The sequence below is a fragment of the Panthera uncia genome, chromosome X, assembly GCF_023721935.1.
Source record: "Panthera uncia isolate 11264 chromosome X, Puncia_PCG_1.0, whole genome shotgun sequence".
Classification (NCBI taxonomy): domain Eukaryota; kingdom Metazoa; phylum Chordata; class Mammalia; order Carnivora; family Felidae; genus Panthera; species Panthera uncia.
The window spans coordinates 65,588,746-65,602,913 of record NC_064817.1 but is presented as its reverse complement, the minus strand read 5'-3'; positions in this window follow the sequence as shown (position 1 = coordinate 65,602,913).

Below are 14,168 nucleotides of genomic sequence, written 5' to 3'. Positions count from 1 at the left end.
TAATGTCCTCAGTTACTTTATGCATTCATTGCTGAAGTGGTTTTATGATCGCTCACTGTATACGTCTGTGTAGGCTTCCATAAAATATACCATAGACTAGATGGCTTAAACAACAGACATTTATTTCTCACAGTTGTGAGCTTGAAGGCCAAGATCAGGGTGCCTGCATGGTTGGGTCTGGTGCTGTTGAGGTCTATCTTCCTGACTTGCAGATGGCTTCCTTTTTGCTGTGTACTCACATGTGTGTGTGTGTGTGTGTGTGTGTGTGTGTGTGAGAGAGAGAGAGAGAGAGAGAGAGAGAGAGAGAGAGAATCTTCCTCAAAAATTATATCCGATTAGGATCCCACTCTTATGACCTCATTTAACCTTAATTGCCTTCTAAAGGCCATATCTCCAGACATAGTCATCATAAGGGATTGGTCTTCAACATACGAATTTGGAAGGGGTACACAATTCAGCCCGTAGCACTCACTATCCTAGATTCCATACACTTAGCACCTTAACATTCTGGTATAGTCAAAATGACTTTTACAATGTAATGAACTAAAGTAATGTGGGTGAAACTTAACAGAAACCCATGGGGGAGGGGAAGGAAAAAAAAAAAGGAGGTTAGAGTGGGAGAGAGCCAAAGCATAAGAGACTCTTAAAAACTGAGAACAGGGGCGCCTGGGTGGCTCAGTCGGTTAAGCGGCCGACTTCGGCTCAGGTCACGATCTCGCGGTCCGTGAGTTCAAGCCCCGCGTCGGGCTCTGTGCTGACAGCTCAGAGCCTGGAGCCTGTTTCAGATTCTGTGTCTCCCTCTCTCTCTGCCCCTCCCCTGTTCATGCTCTGTCTCTCTCTGTCTCAAAAATAAATAAAGGTTAAAAAAAAACTGAGAACAAACTGAGGGTTGATGGGGGGTGGGAGGGAGGGGAGGGTGGGTGACCGGTATTGAGGAGGGCACCTTTTGGGATGAGCACTGGGTGTTGTATGGAAACCAATTTGACAATAAACTTCATATATTGAAAAAAAATAATGTGGGTGATATTTGAGCAGTGCAAATCACAAAGGGACTATTGCTCCTTTTAAGAATAAACTATAATTTTGTTATTATGACTAAGACTGTATTCAGCTTTTCAGTAGCTTTTTTTGGAGAATTTATAAATATAAAAAATCCCATCATTCACATTTCATATTTTGGTGGCATTTTTCCATTTTTTCTTGCTTTTAAATTTCTATACATATAATTATGGTTAAGACTTTAAGAAATTTTGGGGCGCCTGGGTGGCTCAGTCGGTTAAGCGTCCGACTTTGGCTCAGGTCATGATCTCGCAGTTTGTGGGTTCGAGCCCCGCGTCGGGCTCTGTGCTGCTACCTCAGAGCCGGAGCCTGCTTCAGACTCTGTCTTCCTCTCTCTCTGCCCTTCCCATGCTCATGTTCTGTCTCTGTCTCTCAATAATAAATAAATGTTAAAAAATTAAAAAAAAAGACTTTAAGAAATTTTATATGCTGATGTTTTCAACTTAACATTATATTATATAAATTCTCTGTTATTATAAACTCTTCCTAAATACTTTTAGAGGTTGAATACTATTTCCTCTTTTTTTAAGGGCATTTTGAAGTTTATTTATTTATTTATTTATTTATTTACTAATCTCTACACCCAATGGGGAGCTTGAACTTATGACCCCAAGATCCAGAGTCACATACTCTTCAGGCTGAACCAGCTAGGTGCCCCACATACTATCTCCCCTTAAGGATATACCATAATTTGCAAATACATATTTATTTGTTTTCAAATGTATATATAGTGTTATTTGTGTTTAAATCCAAACTTATTTGTAAAAGTTTTTATGATTTTAATTTAATTTAATTTTTATATTAAATATAACTTTTCAAGACATCCAGATGGCAAACAGACACATGTTTTATGATTTTTTGTTCTTAGTTTCAGTCTATGGTTGCACAAGTATGCACACACATATACACATTGTGATTTTGATCTCAAATATTAGCTATTCTTCTTATGATTGTGTTGTGTACAAATTACAGATCTTTCTATATCATGGTCTACATTGAAAGAAACTGTTGAAAATGATAATACCAAAGACAGAGCCAAAGTATTACTGCTTGAGATTTCTGTTCAGAAATCTATTTTAATTCTCTTTTAATTACACTCTTTAAGAAAACTTGCACATCAAATAATGGATAGATTTCTTCCAATAAGAATTCATCTTGTATCTACTAGTTGAAACACATGGGATTTATTTTATTTATTTATTTTTAATTTTTTTAGTTTATTTATTTATTTTGAGAAAGACAGAGGCAGCATGAGCAGGGGAGGGGCAGAGAGAGAGAGAGAGAGAGAGAGAGAGAGAGAGGGAGAGAATCTCAAGCAAGCTCCACACTGTCAGCAAAGAGCCTGATATGGGGCTCAAACTCAAAAAACCATGAGATCATGACCTGAGTCAAAACCGAGACTTGAACACTTAACCAACTGAGCCACCCAGGCACCCTAAACACATGGGATTTAAAAGTGAGAAGAGACCTTAGATAATCATATATAGTCCAGGCCCCTGATGTGAAATGTTTAATGATTTGTTAAAAGGCTACCATTATGTGTGGCAGTTCAATCTAGTAATACTTTCAGAAAAAAAAAAGAAACTTGTTCAACATGAGTTGTTTTGGTGAAAGTATGATGACTCCTATGATCAGCCCTGGAATTTTTAAGTTCTCACAAAAAGTTTTTCATAATATAATTGAGACTTTCATTGGGCATCAATAGTAAGCTTACTGGTTTATAGTTTCTAGCACCTATCTGCTCTTTAGTTAAGATTTACTTGTTATCTGCCAGTTGACTGGCTCTTACATAAAACAATAATGTGAGGAAAATACAGAATTATATTTTTATATTACTATTTAGCTACAATGTTTGGAGGACAAAATATTACAGAAATAGCATTAAAAAGTAAGTTTACAAGAATCCCTGTCTCCTGTAGAGAAGAGAAGCTGTAATAGATATGTGAAGCATGAATAGAAATAGGACAGAGTGGGCTGAGATTAGGTCAGATGCCTTTGAGATCTTCTTCAATGTTCAGGTTCTCTAAAAAATGTTTACTAAAATTATTCTGAGATTAATACATTTTAATCACCACATTATACTTTGTTGAAAATGAGTTTTAAAGGTTTTTAAATTGGGGTGCCTGGGTGGTTCAGTCGGTTTAGTGTCTGACTTTGGCTCCAGTCGTGATCTCCTGGTTGTTGAGTTCGATCCCCCAATCAGCTCTCTGCTGTCAGTGCAGAGCCCCCTTTGGATCCTCTGTCTCCCTCTTTCTGTCTCTGCTCCTTCTCCACTGATGCCCACTCTCTCTCTCTCTCAAAAATAAAAATAAACCCTAATTTTTAAAATAGGGGTGTTTATAAGTGACAAATATAAGTTTTGTAAAAAAAATCCATATCCACTGTTTTAAAGAAACAGTATTTAGGATATACAATTCAAATTGTAAAAAAGTTAAATCATTCAAAGATTCTAATTTTTGAAAAGCAGTTAAAAATGTTATCCAATAAAATTTGTGACTATTTTATTAAAAACTAGGAATATGTAAGTGCTGATTGACATATCTTTGGAGATGATTAATTGGGATTCCAAATTGCCTGGAGAAAATATCTTGTGGGGCTCACTAAACTAATGACATACATATCTACAAGTAACAAAAAAAGCAATGATTTAGAAGTGTAGACTGTATTTATCATGATTAATAAAAATCTTCTGTGATCACATAGCTGTACAAAGTTAAATGAATTAATCTGAGAAAGTACATGGCTTTGTGACTGGACAAAATACGTTTGTTCCACCATGTTTATCTATCCTCATTTGTTGCGTGTTTTCATTTTTTTTATTTCAAGTTTTTATTTAAATTCTAGTTAGTTAACATATATGGTAAAATTGATTACAGGTGTTGAATTCAGTGATTCGTCACCTACATATAATACCAGTGTTCATTATATGTAGGTGCCCTCCTTAACAATAGCCATCACCCATTTAGCCCATCCCCCCACTTACTTCCCCTCCAGCAACCCTCAGATTTTTCTCTTTATATAAGAGTCTCTTATGGTTTGCCTCCCTCTGTTTTTATCTTATTTTTATTTCCCTTCCCCTTTGTTCACTGGTTTTGTTTTTTAAATTCCACATATGAGTGAAACAATAGATATTTGTCTTTCTCTGACTTATTTTGCTTAGCATAAAACACTCTAGTTCCATCAACATTGGTGCAAATGGCAAGATTTCATTCTTTTTAATGGCCAAGTTGTATTCCGTTGTGTGTGTGTGTGTGTGTGTGTGTGTGTGTGTGTGTGTGTTTAACATCTTTATCCATTCATCGGTCTTTCCATAATTTGACTATTATTGATAATGCTGCTATAAATGCCCACATGCATTTGTCCCTTTGAATCAGTGTTTTGGTATCCTGTGAGTAAATACCTACTAGTGCAATTTCTGGGTCATAAGATAATTCAATTTTTAATTTTTGAAGAACCTTCATGCTCTTTTTCAGAGTAGCTGCACCAGTTTGCATTCCCCACAACAGTGTAAGAAGGGTACCCTTTCTCTGCATCCTAGCCAACACCTGTTGTTTCTTATGTTGTTCATTTTAGCCATTCTGACTGGTGTGAGGTGGCATCTCATTATGGTTTTGGTTTGTATTATCCTGATGATGAGTGATGTTGAGGATCTTTTCACATGCCTGTTAGCCATCTGGATGTCTTCTTTGGGAAAATATCTATTCGTGTCTTCTGCCCACTTCTTAACTGGATTATTTATTTTTTGGGTGTTGAGATTTTTAAGGTCTTTATAGATATTGGATACTAATATTTTATCCGATATGTCATTTGCAAATATCTTCTCCCCATTCCATAGGTTATATTTTAGTTTTGTTGATTGTTTATCTTCATGAACTCCTAATAATTTAGTTTTGCTTGTATTTCCCTTGCCTTTGCAGACGGGTCTAGTAAAATGTTGCCATGACCAAAGTCATATATGTTGCTGCCTGTGTTCTCCCCTAAGAATTTTGATGGTTTCTTGTCCCACATTTAAGTATTTCATCCATTTTGAATTCTTTTTGTGTATGGTGTACAAAAATGGTCCAGTATCACTCTTTTGCATGTTGTTGTCCAGTTTTCCCCAACACCATTTGTTGAAGACACTTTTTTCATTAGATATTCTTTCCTATTTTGTTGATGCCATTGGATATTCTTTCATGTTTTGTTGACAATTAGTTGATCATTACTTGTGGGTTCTTTTCTGAGTTTCTATTTTGTTCCATTTGAACTATGTGTCTATTTTTGTGTCAGTACATATTGTCTTGATGACTACAACTTTTTTTATATGTAGTTTGAATTCCAGAATTGTGATATCTCCAGCTTTTGTTTATCTCTCTCAAGATTGCTTTGGCCATTTGGGGTCTTTAGTGGCTCCATACACATTTTAGGATTGTTTATTCTAGCACTGTGAAAAATGCTGGTAATGTTATGATAGGAAGTTCATGATATTTGTAGATAGCTTTGGGTAATATAGACATTTTAACAGAATTTGTTCTTCCAGTCCATTAGCATGGAATGTTTTTCCATTTCTTTGTGTCCTCTTCAATTTATTTCATAAGTGTTCTGTACATGTCAGAATACAGATCTTTTACCTCTTTGATTGCATTGATTCTTAGACATCTTATGATTTTTGGTGCAATTATAAATGGGATCAATTCCTTGATTTCACTTTCTGCTGCTTCAATATCAGTGTATCAAAATGAAACAGATTTCTGTACTTTGATTTTGTGTCCTGAAACTTTGCTGAATTAATGTATCAGTTCTAGTAATTTTGTGGTGGAGTCTTTTGGATTTCTTACATATAGTATCATGTCATCTGCAAATAGTGAAAATTTGACTTCTTCCTTGATAGTTGTAATGCCTATTATTTCTTCTTGTTGTCTAATTGCTGAGGTTAGAACTTCCAGTACTATGTTAACTAACAATAGTAATAATGGACATTCCTGTCTTTTTCCTGACCATAGATCTAGGAAAAGCTCTCCATTTTTCCTCATTGAGGATAATATTATCTATGGGTCTGTAGTATATGGGCTTTATGATATTGAGGTACATTCTCTCTGTCCCTAATTTACTGAGGGTATTTTATTCAAGAATGGAAGCTGATTTTATCAAATGTTTTTTTTTCTGCATCTCTTGAGAAGATCATATGATTCTCATCTTTCTTTTATTAATGTGGTGTATCACATTGACTGATTTGAAAATATTGAACCACATATGTACCCCAGTAATAAAACCCACTTGATCATCATGAATAATTCTTTGAATGTGTTATTGGATTCCATTTGGTAGTATCTTGTTGAGCATTTTTACATCCATGTTCATTTGGGATATTGACCTGTAATTCTCCTTTATAATGGGGTCTTTGTCTGATTTTGTAATCAAGGTAATACTGACATCATAGAATGAGTTTGTAAGTTTTCCTTGAATTTCTATATTTTGGAATAATTTGAGAAGAGTAAATATTAACTCTTCTTTAAATGTCTGGTAGAATTCTCTCGGGAAGCCATCTAACCCTGGACTTTTGTTTGTTGTGGGATTTTTGATTACTAACTTACTTTCTTTGCCAGTTATAGGATAGTTCTAATTTTATGTTTCTTTCTGTTTTAGTTTTGGTAGTTTATATATTTGTAGGAATTTATCCATTTCTTCAAGAGTGCCCAGTTTGTTTGCCTGTAATTTTTCATAATATTGTCTTATAATTGTTTGTATTTCTGTGGTGTTGGCTGTGATATCTCCTCTTTAATATGTGATTTTATTTATTTGCATCCTTTATTTTTTCTTGTTGATAAGTTTGGCTAGGATTTTATCAATTTTATTAGTTCAAAGAACAAGCTAGTTTTGTTGATCTATTCTATTTTTTTTTTTTGCATCTTTGTTTGCTCATTCCTATACTGTTAATTTCTGCTCTAATCTTTATTATTTCCCTTCTTCTGCTGGCTTAAGGCTTTATTTATGATTCTTTTTCTAGCTCCTTTAGGTGTAATGATAGGTTGTGTATTTGAGATTTTTCTTGTTTCTTGTTTTAGGCCTGTATTGCAATATACTTGCCTCTTATGACCACCTTTGCTGTTACAAAAGCAAAGGACATAAACCATAGATCATTGTGTTTTCATTTTCATTTGTTTCCACATATTTTTTCATTTCTTCTTTAATTTCCTGGTTAACTGATTCATTCTTTAGTAGGATTTTCTTTTTCTTTTCTTTTTTTTAGTAGGATTTTCTTTAACCTCCATTATTTGTGGTCTTTCCAATTTTTTTCTTGTGGTTGACTTTAAGTTTCATAGCATTGTGGTTGGAAAATGTGCATTGCAATATACACTTGTTAATTTTAACTTGTTAAAGTTTACCTTGTTGCAGGATGATTTGTGACTCAGTATGTGATCTATTATGGAGAATATTCCATGTGCTCTTAAAAAGAATGTGTATTCCACAGCTTTAGCATGAAAAGTTCTGAATATGTATGTTAATTCTATCTGGTCCAGTGTGTCATTTAATGCCTTTGTTTCCTTGTTGATTTTCTGCTTAGATGATCTGTCCATTGATGTAAGCGGGGTGTTTGAGTCCCATACTAATAATGTATTATCATTGATGAGTTTCTTTTTCTTTGTTATTAATTGATTTATATATATGGATGTAACCAAGTTGGTTATCATATTGTCATAATTATTGACAATTGTTAGATCTTCTTATTGTGTAGACCCCTTAGCTATCATATAGTTCTCTCTTCATGTCTTGTTATTATCTTTGGTTTGGAATCTAGTTTGTCTGATATAAGTATGGCTACTCTGGCTTTATTTTATCATCCAATAACATGACAGATGGTTCTCTATCCTCTCACATTCAAGCTGGATGTGCCCTTAGGTCTAAAATGAGTCTCTTATAAGCAGCATATAGAAAATTCTTGTCTTTTAATTCATTTTAATACCCTATATCTTTTGACTGGAGCTTTTAGTCCATTTATATTCTGAGTAATTAATGATAGATAAGACTTTAGTGGTATTGCACTGTGTAAAGTTGCTATTTCTGGAGATTTTCTTTGTTCCTTTCTAGTCTTTGCTGCTTTTGATCTTTCCTTCCCACTTAAAGAGTTGCCTCTAATATTTTTTTGCAGGGATGGTTTAGTGGTCAGAAACTCCTTTAATTTTTGCTGGTTTCTTAAACCCTTTCTCTCCTTCTACTCTGATGACAGCTTTGTTGGACAACATATTCTTGGCTGCATATTTTTTCCCCTTAAGCACATTGAATATATCATGCCACTCCCTACTGGTCTGCCAGGTTTCTGTGGAGAAATCTACTGCTAGCCTGTTTTGTCATCCCTTGTGGTTTATTGATTTCTTTTCCCTTGATGCTTTCTGGATTCTTCCCTTATCTTTATGTTTTGAAGATTTTGCTGATATGTCTTAGGGTTGGCCAAATTTGTTGTATTTGATGGAAGTTCTGTGTGGTTCCTGGATTTGGATTACTGTTTCCTTCCCTAGATTATGGATGTTTTCAGTTATAATTTACTCAAATAAACCTTCCGCCACTTTTTCCCTCTCTTCTTCTTCTGAGACTCCTATGATATGCATGTTATTATGCCTTATGGATTTGGTGAGTTCCCTAAGTCTGCATTAATTATCCAATATTTTTCTTTCTCTTTTCTTTTTGGCTTCATTATTTTCCATAATTTTGTCTTCAGACTTATTGATCCCTTCCTTGGATTCATCCATCCTTGTTGGCATGGCATCAGTTGGTTTTGTATCTCAGTTATAGCATTTTTTTTTTTATTTTGGTCTGACTAGTTTTTAGTTATTTTCTCTCTGCAGAAAGGGATTCTCTAATTTCTTCTATGCTTTTCTAAAACCTAGCTAGTATTCTTAAGATTGTCTTTTAAACTCTGGTTCAGGCGTATTACTTATATCTGGCATATTATTTTTTGTCTTGATTAGATCTCTGGCCGTGACCTCTTCCTGTTCTTTATTTTGAGATGAATTCCTCCATTTTGTCATTTTGTCTACATCACTGTTTTTTGTATGTTAGGAAACTTCTTATTTCCTGCTCCTGATAGTAATGGCTATATTAAGAAGAGGTTCTATACTGTCCAGGTCCTGGCACTTCAGGAAGTGTTTCAAAATATGCACTCTGCTGTTGTGTTTTGGCTTCTGTTTTCCTCAAGTCAGTCCTCTAAAAGTTTCTTCTTGCCTGCATTTGAAGTGTTTGGACCTTGTCCAAAATGTGGCACAATTTAACTAGGTATGTTTTGGTATGCATGTTAATAGGCTAGATCCTATTTCCCTTAGACCTGAAGCTTAGCAGCACTCTATGATCAGTAGACTTGGTGCAAGCAAGGGGTATGTGCTGGTCTTCTGGGAGAGGGGACCAATGCAATGGTTCTTGGAGTGACTTGTCCTAGTAAAGATTCACCTGCAGGGCTCAGGGGGGTGGGTCTTGGTGTAAGTGGCTCCAGCTCCCTGTGGGAGAACTGTCTTGCTCACTGAACTCTATCAGTGCTGATGGGCATAGGAAAAGTGGCATCGCCCTGCTCTCTCATCCACTGAATGGGGAGTTCACACCCACCAGTTTTCAGGAAATCCCCACAGCAGAGCAAACAATCTCTCCTTAATTTTTTAAAATGTTTATTTATTTTGAGAGAGACAGACATAAAGAGAGAGACAGAAAAAGACTCTCAAGCAGGCTCTATGCTCAATGCAGAGACTGATGAGAAGCTTGATCCCATGACTGCAAGATAATGGCCTGAGCCAAAGTCGAGTCAGATGATCAACTGACTGAGCCACCCAGGTACCCCAATATTTTTAATTTTTTTGAGGAACCCCCATCCTTACTGGCCTCACCAGCTTGTGTTCTTACAAACAGTGCAAGAAGGTTCCTTCTCCACGTACTCTCCAATATTTATTTCTTTTTAATTTAGTCATTTTTACAGGTGTCACATGTGTATATAAATGTTTTCTTTTATCTTGCTGTTTTTAAAATTCTCTTTATCACTATTCTTTGCCATTTTAAATACGTATCTTGGTGTGGACAACATTGGGTTGATTTTGTTGAGGGATTTCTGTTCCTCCTGTATCTTGATGTCCATTTCCTTCTTCTGATTACAGAAGTTTTCAGCTATTATTTCTTCAAATAGATTTTCTGCTCTCCTTTCTCTCTCTTCTTCTGGGATCCCTATAGTGCAAATGTTACCACTTCTGATGGTGTTGCTGAGTTACCTTAAACTATTCTCATTTTTTTCTTATTCTTTTTTTAGGGTTTTTTTTTTTCCTGTTCAGCTTGGTCACTTCCCACTATTCTGTCTCCAGGCTTACTGATCCATTTTTCTGCTTCCTCTAATCTACTATAAATTAGTTCTGACGGATTTTTAATTTCATCTATTGGGTTATTTATTTCTGAATCATTCTTTTTTATATTTTTCAATCTCTTTGTTAAAGGTCTCACTGAGGTCCTCTATTATTTTCTCATATCCAGTTAATATCATTATGACCATTACTTTCTTTTATTTAAATTTTAATTCCAATATAGTTAAAATAGAGTGTTATATTTGTTTCAGGTGTATAATATAGAGATTAATCAATTCCATACATTACCCAGTGCTCATTATGACAAGTGTACTCCTTAATCCACATTACCTATTCAACTCATCCCCCCACCCACCTCCCTTATGGTAACCATTCGTTTGCTGTCAGTAGTTAAGAATCTGATTCCTGGCTTGTCACTTTCTCTATTTTTTTTCCTTTGATCATTTCCTATGTTTCTTAAATTCCATATATGAATGAAATGCTATGGTATTTGTCTTTCTCTGACTAACATATTTCACCTAACATTATACTTATAAGCTCCATCCATGTATTGCAAATGGCAATATTTCATTCTTTTTATGAATGAGTAATATTTCATTGAATATACCACCACTTATTTTCTTTAAATTTGAGAGAGACACAGAGAGAGATCGGCGGAGGGGAGAGAGAGAATCAGTGCAGAGCTTGATGTGGGGCTCAATCCCACGAAATGTGAGATCATGACCTGAGCTGAGATCGTGTCAGATGTTTAACCAACTGAGCCACACAGGCTCCCTGAGATATATGACTACTTCTTTATCCATTCTTATACTGATGGGCACATGGGCTACTTCCATAATTTGTCTACTATAAATAATGTTTCTGTAAACATAGAAGTGCATGTATCCCTTTGGTTTAGTGCTGTTGTATTTTTGGGTAAATACCAAGTTGTGTGATTACTGGATTATAGGGTAATTCTATTTTTAACTTTTTGAGGAAACTCCATATTGTTTTCTACAGGGACTGCAGCAATTTGCATTCCCACCAACAGTGCACAAGGATTCCAAAGATTCCTTTCTTCACATTACCCTCAAAACTTGTTTCTTGTGTTTTTCATTTTAGCTATTCTGACAGGTGTGAGGTGATATGTCTTTGTAGTTTTAATTTGCATTTCCCAGATGATGAGTGATGTTGAGTATCTTTTCATGTATCTGTTGGACATCTGTATATCTCATTTGGAGAAATGTCTATTCATGTCTACTGCCCATTTTTACTTGGATTATTTGTTTATTTGGGTGTTGAGTTTGATAAGTTCTTTATTTTGGATACTAATCCTTCATCAGAAATGTCATTTGCAGATGTCTTCTCCATTACAACAGGTTGGCTTTTAGATTTGTTGATTGTTTCCTTCACTGTGCAGAAGGTTTTTTTTGTTTTGTTTTTTTGGTTTTTTTTTTTTTTTGATGAAGCCCCAATAGTTTATTTTTGTTCTTATTTCCCTTAATTCAGGAGACATATCTAGAAAAATATTGCTATGGCCAATGTGAGAGATATTACAACCTGATCTCTCTTTTTAAGATTTTTATGGTTTCAGGTTTCACATTTATGTCTTTAACCCATTTTGAATTAATATTTTGTGTACGAAGTAAGAAAGTGGTCCAGTTTCATTCTTTTGCATGTTGCTGTACAGTTCTCCCAATGCCATTTTTTGAAGTGAATGTCTTTTTCCCGCTGGATATTTATTCCTTATTTGTCAAAGTTTAATTGCCAATACTTGTGGGTTTATTTCTGGGTTTTCTGTTTTTTTCTATTGATCTATGTGTCTATTACTATGCCAGTACCATACTGTTTTGATCACTACAGATTTTTCGTATAAGTTAAAGTCAACAATTTTGGTACTTCTAGCTTTTCTCTTTCAAAACTACCTTGGATATTCAGGGTATGTTGCAGTTCCATACAAATTTTAGAATTGTTTGTTCTACCTCTGAAAAATGCAGTTGGGATTTGAGAGAGATTGCATTAAATGTGTAGATTGCTTTGGGTATATAAACATTTTAATAATATTTGTTCTTCCAATCCATGAGCATGGAATGTATTTCCACTTCTTTGTGTCATCTTTAATTTTTTTCATCCGTGTTTTATAGTTTCCAGAGTATATGTCTTTCACCAATTTGGTTAGGTTTATTCTTAGATATCTCTTTTATTTTGGGTGCAATTGAAAATGTAATTGTTTTCTTATTTTCTCTTTCTTCTGTTTCATTATTAGTGTATAGAAATGCAACAGAGTTTTGCACATTGATTTTGTATCCTACAACGTTATTGAATTCATTTTTCAGTTCTAGTAATTCTTTGATGGAGTCTTCAAATTCAATTTGAATGTCTTTTATTTGTGTTTGTTGTCTGATTGCTGTGGCTAGGACTTCCAGTACTATATTAAATAAAAGTGTTGACACTGGACATCCTTGACTTATTCTCAACCTTAAGGGGAAAACTCTCAGTTCTTCCCCATTGAGTATTATGTTTGATGTAGGTTTTTCACATATGGCCTTCATTATGTTTATGTATGCCCCCTCTAATCCTATGTTGTTGAGGGCTTTTACTATGAATTGATGTTGTATTTTGTCAAATGTTTTTTTTTTTTCTGTTCCTATTGTAATGGTCATATGGTTTTCAACCTTCCTCTTAATGATGTCATGTATCATATCAATTGACTTGCAAATATTGAATCACTTTTTCATCCAGAGAATAAATCCCACTTGATCATGTGAATGATTTTTTACATGTGTTTTTGGATTCTGTTTGCTAGTATCTTGTTGAAGATTTTTGCATGTATGTTCATCAACTATATTGGCCTGTAGTTTCCTTTTTTTTTATCCACAGACAAACAACCTATGCATTTTGATTGGAGCATTTAGTTATTTAACATTCGAAGTAATTATTGATAGATATGTATTTATTGCCTTTTTTTTCACTTGTGATTGTTTTGTAGCTCTTCTCTGATCCATTTTTATCTTTATCTCTTTCATGGTTTGTTGGTTTTCTTCAGTGATATACTTGAGTTTCTTACTCAATTTTTTGCTTATCTATTACTATTTTTTGGTCTGTGATCACCATTTTGTTTATATGTATCTTCTGCATATAGCAGCCTATATTAAGCGGATGGTGGTTTAATATTGAACTCATTCTTTAGACTCCTCTCCCTTCCATATTTTAAATATTTGCCATCATGTTTTACATCTTTTTATTTTATGAATTCCTTGACTGATTGTTACAGAAATACATTTTATTGCTTTTATGTTTTATTTTTTACTTTTTGTCTTCTTTTATGTTATGGGGTTTGTCTGACAGTCTTTGGGTCACTCTTAGGTTTATTCACTTATATATATATGTGATATCTAGTTGTAAACATGGAATGGGGTGAAGGGTGAGCTTAGGGTCCTCCTACTCTGCCATCTTGAACCTGCTCCATATATTTTCCACTCTTTATGAGGCATATTGCTAATCTCCATTTCATTTACCTCTTTTGTTGTGATTTTATCCTCTTCTTTAATTTTGGGATATATTTCTCTCTTTCATTTTGTCTAACTTTCTGTGTTTGTTTCTATGTGTTAAGAAAGTCACCCGCATCTCTTAATTTTGAAAATAGTTGTCTCATGAAGAAGAGGTCCTTTAGTGTCCTGTCCCATGTTCACAAGAAACACATGCTCTAGGGGTGTCTCTTATCTTTACTCTATATACCCTATTGTTGTGGCTAACTACTGTTTACTTTCAGTTCAGTCATCTGCAGTGACCCAACTTTGCTGCTCCCTGTGAGGTTTT